This window comes from Panthera uncia, chromosome C2 (genome assembly GCF_023721935.1).
Source record: "Panthera uncia isolate 11264 chromosome C2, Puncia_PCG_1.0, whole genome shotgun sequence".
NCBI lineage: Eukaryota > Metazoa > Chordata > Mammalia > Carnivora > Felidae > Panthera > Panthera uncia.
Genome location: NC_064810.1, coordinates 105,621,608 through 105,627,607, shown reverse-complemented (window position 1 = coordinate 105,627,607; position 6,000 = coordinate 105,621,608). Strand labels below are relative to the sequence as shown.

The 6,000-nt window shown below is 43.3% G+C and overlaps 1 protein-coding gene across 6 annotated transcripts in view; it reads left to right on the top strand.

The window, feature by feature from the left end:
• The first annotated feature begins 2,451 nt into the window (after nucleotides 1–2,451).
• Nucleotides 2,452–6,000, top strand: part of LEKR1 (leucine, glutamate and lysine rich 1) — a 184,141-nt gene continuing 180,592 nt past the window's right edge. For 3 of the 6 annotated variants that reach the window (XM_049628653.1, XM_049628654.1, XM_049628648.1), the window contains exon 1: nucleotides 2,538–3,179. The gene's annotated coding sequence lies outside the window, so the exon portion shown is untranslated. The other 3 variants (XM_049628651.1, XM_049628649.1, XM_049628650.1) reach the window with 3 other exon arrangements.

Here is a 6,000-nt window from a genome sequence, read left to right as displayed (position 1 = left end):
TCTCTCTCTCTCTCTCTCTCTCTCTCTCTCTCTCTCTCTCTCTCTCCCCCTCTGCCCCTCTCCCATGCTTTCTCTTTCTCTAAAGGAAAAAAAAATTAAATTTAATAACTGAATAACACAAAACTTTATTCAATATGGCCAATGATGGGAACATTTTAAATTCTATATAAGTTCCAGTATGGCCAATAATGGGGCGAGTTAGAGTAGTGGAAAAACAAAAAAGACAAGGAAAGAGCCCAGAGAGAGGGAGGGAGAGAAGGAGAGATTGAGATCATGAACAGCCAAGAATAAACACACAAGAACCCGGGGAGAAGGTTTATAGGATTACTTTTTTAAAAAATCTATTTCATAACACCCTGTCACAACTCTTCATCTGTGCTGTGGTCCTCAGGAATAACACCTTTCACTGCTACATTTTAACAAAAGCTATTCCTCGCAATCTATCAATGCTCTTTATCCTTGAAATTCTTACTGGGCCTGCAACTGTTCAGTAGAATTTTCTCTGATGAGGAGAATGTTCTATATATGGGCTGTGTGATGCCGTGGCAACATGTGACTACTGAGAACTTCAACTGTGGCTAGTGCAATAAAGGAATGGAATTTTTTATTTTGTTTTAACTAAATTGTACAGTCACATGTGGCTATCTTATTGGGCAGTGCAGGTCTAAGGGACATTTATGGTGTGGACATTTATGGTGGAAGGAAAATCGGTCTCAAGGCCAATGTAGAGATGACTAAGGACAGATGAAATTAACTCAGAATGAATTAACAGCCTTTCTGCAGTATTTTCTCCTATCCTTGAAGTGTTTCCTTTCCTTATATACACTAAATAATAAATATTAATGCTAATAGTCATACTACTAGCCAAACTAGACTAAGAATCATCTTGCTTTAGATGTGCAATTTCTGTTCCAGATAAAGCACTCAGTCGATCGAGATGAACTGCTTTTTTGTGTGTGTGACCTATGTCTAAACTCCCCATTGTTAAGAACAGTCCTATTTTCATTGTCCCTCAAAGAAACATACTGAACGTGAATAGTTCTGAAAGTTCTTTATGCTTCTCATAAGCATGCTGTCCCTGACCACTTCATTGGCTCCCCTCTCCTAATCCTCTCTTCAATCCTCTAATTATTGTTTATCTTTCTCAGATGAAGAAAAATGCTCTTTGAGCGGTGGAAACTGAAAGTCGTTGGCAGGCAGGCAAAATATCAGCTAGGGTACAGGTACAGGGTACATCTATCTCCAAGACTTTCAGTGCTTTGAGGACAAGGCTTTTAGGAGTGGTCAGTACTTCGTCCTGTCATTTTCATTAACAAACAGCTATCATCAGCAGTTTGACTACTGTTTCAGCACTGCTCTGCATCATTCGATCACCTCTAAATCTATAGGTTTTAATTAATTTTCTTTGTACTTCATTCAATGGTAACAAGTTTCTTTCCCTGCTGGTAAGCCATTGATATTTTTTCGTATCAGAGCTGCAATTTCTTTTCTTTTTTTAATGTTTATTTATTTTGAGAGAGAGCACATGCACAAGCAGGGGAGGGGCAAGGAGAAAGGGGGGGGGAGAGAGAGAGAGAGAGAGCGAGAGAATCTCAAGGAGGCTCCACCCTCAGCACAGAGCCCCAGGTGGGGCTTGATCCCATGACGGTGATATCATGACCTGAGCCCAAATGAAGAGTTGGCGCTTTAACCGACTGAGCCACCCAGTCGCCCCAGAGCTGCATTTTTGACTTCATGTATTCAGGAGAGATTGGGGTTATTAATGAGTCACTTGAAAATCATACCAATAGCTGCCCCTACCTGGGTTAGTTACAGAGCATCACCCCATTCTGGTATGCAGTGCTCATCTCTTAATAGTATGTCAGTAAATACTTGCTTTATGAAGGAAGGAAAGTAAGTCACTTGCAAACGTGACCAGCCTTCTATAAATAAACAACTTGTGAGTAGGCGGTCTGAAGATACCTTCTGAACTAAGCCTTACATCTTGACTACTTTGGGGCTAGAATGAAAATTTTAACGCCTTCTCAATTGCCTTCGCTGCAATGCCCAGCGCTTCCCTTTACACCCATGACCTCTACAGGCTTCTCTTCTTTCCGCTCAAGAACAATGATTGCCCACTGCTGTCTCCGCCACACGGGCTCTAGAGCCTGGGGTCAGAGGTACACGGACTTGGGCCTCCACCGCAGGCAGTGTCTCTCTCTCTAATCTAGTCTTGGGGCTAGGAACATCTCCCTCCTTCCCAGCAGCCTCTACCGCGACTCCAGCCCGCCCTCCTCTGCCTTGCCCTTTGCGACCCTCCCTTCTCTCACACAGCGCTCAGCATAAAAACAAGCCTTTTCCTCTCAACCCCACCGCCAGCTTTCCCGCTTCCGCCCGGCGCGTGTGGCCCAGGGCGGGGCAAGGGAGACCTCTCCGAGTTGGCGAGGGGCGTGGGCCGTGACGTCACCGCGCCCTGACGTCGGGCAGACGTGTAGCACGGTCTCCCGGGAGACCGGGAAAGCCGTTCGCACTCGGAGTCGAGGTCTAGGTGAGAGACAATGAATGACTTCCTTGAGTCCCCCGCCTACCCAGCCCCCCGGGACGCAGTTCCGGAGCGGAGGCGTGCTGGCACCGGGGGAGAGGGCAGGAAAGCTGAGACGAGGCGCCGCGGCGAGGGGCTAGGGCTTCCGAGCGTCCCTTCCGCCCCTCTCTGCGGCCCCGGCACAGCTTCCGCCAGCCCGCCAGTCCTCTACTCCCTCTGAGAGCGCCGCTCGGCCTCACCCCCGCACCCTCCTCCTCCTCTTCCTGCCACAGCAGGTCCCGAGGGAGCGGGGTTAGGAAGGGACGGGTTTCAAAACCCATCCAAGCAGTTTTGGCTGGCCTTGCAGTTGGTTTCTATTTGGAAAATCCCGCCTCTTCAGGAATGTCTTAGAGCGTGAACTCCGTTTCACCTGACGCTGATCTGCTCATTTGCGGGTGATTCACGCCAGGGGAATAGTTCTTTACGGAAGGGCCTGAAAGCTGGACGTGAGTTAATGGCCCAGCGTGACACTGCTGTGAGGGAAGGGAATCGGAAGTGAACAGTCAAGGACGTTTTTGTATTTTCGACATCTTCTTCACGATCCTGTTAAGAGAGCAGGTCCACAAATACGTGGCTGCTGCCAGTTTCACCGCGCTTCTCGCTGAAGGGCAGTCTACATGTATGTAATGTGAAAGGATAAAAGAAACTAGTTTGATAAAACATACAAAATAATGTAAGAGTAAAGTAAAAAAATTAAAAATTTTTCCACCTACGTGTTGCCGTGGGTGAAAGACTTTTTTCTTTCCTTGAGAAATTCCGTAAATTTGTGAATGCCTCTATTCCTTTAATACGTATGCAAATCTTTTTAAAGACCCAGAATGTTTTTCTTGAGGACGTGGGAACCATCTCTTTAAAATGTAAACATCAAGGAAGACGGCGTCCCTATTTCCTTATCACCTTTGGTACTTTCTCCCTCGACTCCTTCCTTTAGAAACCACGGATTCTATCACAGGGATTTGTATTCCTTAGAACAATCGCAATTAACCAGTGCAGATAGCTACTTCAATCACTAGGTGAATTGCAAACGAACTATGAAAGTGTGTAGCCCACTGTGTTGAGGACGAGTTACCTTTTCTCTTGAGAACGTATATGTATTGGATTGTATCTACATGGCTGTATATATAAAAAAGTGAGCTTTCTGTCTTTGTAGTCTCGTTAGCAGATTGGCTCTGATGTGCATCACAGTCTAGTTAAATGCTTACTCAATAATAAAATTGTTTTCTTTCTGCATTGTAGAGAGATTTTCTGGGTTGGCAGTATTTTCTTCAATCAGAACCTGCCAAATTTTCCTACTTGCTATATAAGAAGGACCCAAAGTTGGAATACCTTTACAGATAAAGAAGGTACTAAACAAATATGTTCCACTGGTCCTTTGTTTATGCTGTCACTAGATCCATGCTCTCAAATGATTTTATGGGTGGAATTTAAAAAGGAGATTTAGTTGGCAATTTTAGGAAAAATTGTACTCCCAGTAGAGTTTAATTAAGATAATGCCATCTTATTTACTGATGGTAAGTCCATTGTAAAATGGCAGAAGAGAGAATAATGAGCCTTCTGTGAATAACGAGCTCTTGCCATATCACAGTCTGCCAAACGTCAGATTATTATGTACTTGACTGTGTGGGCCTATGTTAGCTATGGCAGTTAACTTTACGCCCATAGTTAACTCTAGTTAACTTTACCAAACATACATATTATGTTTATATGGGAAGACAGCTCATTAGTTATTTGTTCTAAACAGCAGCTCATTAAAACAACAGGCTTTGTGCTAACACAAGGGGATGGGGAATTTCCTTTCCACCAATGGTTGCACGACTTAAAAAAAAAAACCAAAAAACTGCCGCTCCAGGAACTTTTGTTAACTACAATTTCCCTGACACCTCGCTGTGCCTGAGTTGCTGTCTCTGATAGAGTACTGTGCCTCTTTAGTCTATCTTTGTGTCAAAATCCTGCTCTGATCAAAAGCAAACAGCTTCAGGAAGCCTTCCCTAATTCACCACTCCCACCAGAAAGATAAGACATCTTTCTTTGCTGAACTCCTTGGTTGTTCCTAGTCTACCACTCCCAGCCCTCAGACTTTCTTCATTGCTGTGGAATTGTGCCTGTATCCTCTCTGCTGCCTCCTTTCTGCCCCTCAAGTCCTTAGATGAATATATAAGCATCTCTCATGAAACTGGACTGTGTATTCTTTCTCCATATTTGGGAAAGATAAAAAAACAAACAAACAAACAAACAAAACCAGGGGCACCTGGGTGGCTCAGTTGGTTTCTGACTCTTGATTTCAGCTCAGGTCATGATCTCCTGGTTCTTGAGTTTGAGCCCCGCATTAGGCTCCACACTGACCGTGCGAAGCCTACTTGGGATTTTCTCTCCCTCCCTCTCTCTCTGCCCCTTCCCCGTTCTCATACTCTCTCTCTCTCTCTCTCTCAAAATAAATAAATAAACTTAAAAAAGAACCAAAAGTGTTCCTTCCATTCATCTTGTGTGGTTTTATGAAAGTAGTAATAGGATTTTATGTTGAATTGTTATATTAGAAATGAAAATTTATTTAGGTAAAATATCTGCATAAAATTATATAAATGTTCATCTTGAGTAAAATTAGCACGTCTCATAGTTTCATGACTTTTCAGTGTCTGCATATCATATTTAATCTGATAACTCTAAATATTTTTTGTACTTCATCCTTTAAACCAGCATTCGTGTCACAATTGTTTTTCTTATCTGCTGAACTAAAATACTATATTTAGATATTTTTCTTTTCTTTTCTTTTTTTTTACCGTTTTATTTATTTTTGAGACACGGAGAGACAGAGCACGAACAGGGGAGGGTCAGAGGGAGGGAGACACAGAATCCGAAACAGGCTCCAGGCTCTGAGCGGTCAGCACAGAGCCCGACGCGGGGCTCGAACTCATGGACTGCGAGATCATGCCCTGAGCCGAAGTCGGCCACTTAACTGACTGGGCCACCCAGGCGCCCCTAGATATTTTTCTATTAGCTTTTTGGAAAAAACCCTTTAAAAAAAGAAAACAGAAATAAATGAGTCTGTTTAAAATTTTAAGTGACATTTAGGGGTGCCTGGGAGGCTCAGTCGGTTAAGTGTCCAACTTCAGCTCAGGTCATGATCTCACGGTTGGTGAGTTCAAACCCGGCGTCAGGCTCTGGGCTGACAACTTGGAGCCTGCTTTGGATTCTGTGTCTCCTTTCTCTGCCCCTCCTACACTCACACTCTGTCTCTCTCAAAAATAAATGAACATTAACAACAATTAAAAAAAATTAACATTTATTCTGTATTTGCAAAACAAGTAATTAGTAATAAACCACCAGAGAAATTACAATTAGACTATAAAGTTCTAAAGGAAGAAAATATTTCTGACTTAGTCATCTGTTATCTTTCCTGTTCTATTGGCGTAATAGCTAATTGAAAAGGTCCAGTTGTACCT